The sequence below is a fragment of the Trypanosoma equiperdum genome (assembly GCF_001457755.1).
Source record: "Trypanosoma equiperdum strain OVI genome assembly, contig: ctg_1382, whole genome shotgun sequence".
Taxonomy (NCBI): Eukaryota; Euglenozoa; class Kinetoplastea; order Trypanosomatida; family Trypanosomatidae; genus Trypanosoma; species Trypanosoma equiperdum.
In genome coordinates this window covers 17,571-20,063 of record NW_027123374.1, presented here as the reverse complement: position 1 = coordinate 20,063, position 2,493 = coordinate 17,571, and positions in this window count along the sequence as shown.

Here is a 2,493-nt window from a genome sequence, read left to right as displayed (position 1 = left end):
AAAAAAAAAGAAAGCGATTTATCTGCAATTTTGTACTCAAACAAAACGGAAACACCTTCAAGAGCGAAGGTCAACACATTTCTTGAAAATGAGTAGTTAATGACGGCAATTCAAATAAAAATAATAAAAATAATAATTGAAAAACGATGAACGGAGGATATAAATATATTTATATATTAATTGTTCAAAAGAAATTACTTTTTATTTCATTTATTACTATTATTTTTATGAATGCTAGGGGAGGAATTCACATCCTCTTCAGCCATTGTTTTCCCCCAGCAGTTAAGCAGCACATGACCTTTTTTTTTTTTTGAAAAAGGTGTGAAAACGATGGGAAAAAGGGGGAACAATGACTATAACAGCAGCATTGTATCAAAGAAAAATATAAAAAAAATAAGTGTGTGAAGTTAGTGAAAAGGAGAAATAAAATAAAATAAAATACAAGCAGTTACGAAATCAGAAAGACGGGGTAAATGGAAGGAATCTGTGAAGATGGAAGGAAAGCCGTACAGATGTCACTGAGTGTTAAATGAAGAAAGAAAAAGAAAAAATCATTATCAAATGCATGAGAGTATGTTAGCACGTGTTGCGGAATTCATGGAGTGAAAACTCAAAGGCAAAAGCACGAATAGAAATAACATAACAAAAAAAAGGAGGAAATGGTAGTTAGCACTAATAATACCTAAATTTCAGTGAAAAGAGAGAATTCACTTAAATAAAAAGGGAAATTTTATGTAATGTTAAATTCTTTGGGAAACAGTCCACATCACCTTCGAGAGCTTCCGTTAATATCGTTTTCTCCGGTTTCTGGATTTACCTTCGTTTTTATTATTATCATTATTATCTTTTTCTTTGCAATGATTCTTTTATGTTTGATTGTTGTTAGATCATGCGCGAGTGCAATCCGAGAACCGACGGCGAAATTATTTCAATTTCATAATTTTGATTCCTGTGGTGGAACACGATGTTGGTGGGGACATCCTATTTAACGCCTTTTTGTAAGCTTCGTATAATTTTTTTTTCAATTTTTTTTTGTCAGCGTCAACACTACAAATTTATTCCCTCTTTTTTTTTTCATATATAAATTTATATATATCCTACACATATTTATTTTATTGCGCTCGCGTATTTTAATGTGTGCGTGGACACGTACCCCTCGTGCACCTTTGTCAAGAAAATTATTTCCTTTCCTCCACCCCATCCTCACCTCTTCCAACATCTCTTTACAAAGCTCCTCAAATTTATTCTCATTTCATTTCAATCTATTTTGCTTTTATTTATGAAAATGTGTATCCAACTTTCCTCTTCACCTCTAAAATATATATTTATATATTTATGTGTGTTTGTGTGAGTATATATATATATATATATGCCTTTTGTTTTGTATTTATTTATATTTATGCCGTTTTTTTTTTAAATAAAATTATTATTTTATATTATTTTGACTGGCTGTTAAGCTCACTCACCAATTTCTTTTTTTGTTTTTTGTCGTTCCCTTTTTTTTTTCTTCTTTATGTTTTTTGTGTTTTTGTGTGTATGTTTGCATATGTCAAGAAAAACCTCATGAGGAAGAAATATAAATGAAAGTGAAAATTAGTAAAAAAATAAAAAAGAAGAAGGGGGAAAAAAAAAGAGGAACATCAACATATGATGAGAGTAGGAGTAAAATCTGTGCGTGACGGGCAAACTCCGCAACATTTTTTACCACTTTGCTTCCCATTACATTTTCATGCAAAGAAATATTTATTTTCATCCATTAAATTTTTTCTTCCCTTACTAGAAAGTTGTTCAAATATACGTATATACAATACATATATATTTATCTATTTGCATTATTTTAAAAGTATTTGTTGAGTGGGGGAAGGGAACAAAAGAAAAGGGCAGTAGAAATGAAATCAACAACAGAGAGGTAAATAAATAAATATATATATTGAAGGAAACAAAGAAGGTTTTTTTTTCTTTTCCATCTTTCCTTTCCTTTTTTTTTCTTGTTTTCACACCATTCAAAGGGGAAAAAGAAGGGGACATTTAAAAAAAAAAAGATGAAGGAAAATAAAAAAAAAGTGGGTGGGGGTTGGAGGAAAGCGAAAGCGAAGAAAAATAAATTAAATAATTTGAAGAAGGAAAGGAGTTGAAGGAAAACACGGAAGACACAAAAATAAAATTCGTCACATATAGTGTTAGTGAGGTAGAGAATTTGTTTTGTAAAAATAAAAAAAACTAAGACTCGCACACGTGGTGAGATATAATCTTCACGATTTTTTTTTTGCATATTTGTTGTCGGTTTTTTTTAACCCTCGTCAGACATATATGTATAAATATATATATATGTATATATATATTTGTGTATATAACCACAGCGAAGGGGGGAATATTTGCTTTTTTTTGTTGTTACTAAAGATGTTTTTCTTTATTTACTTTTTTTCCTTTTTTCAAGGAAATATGAAAATGTGAGGAGGGAAAACAGAACCAGCAGACAAACAAGCGAAACAA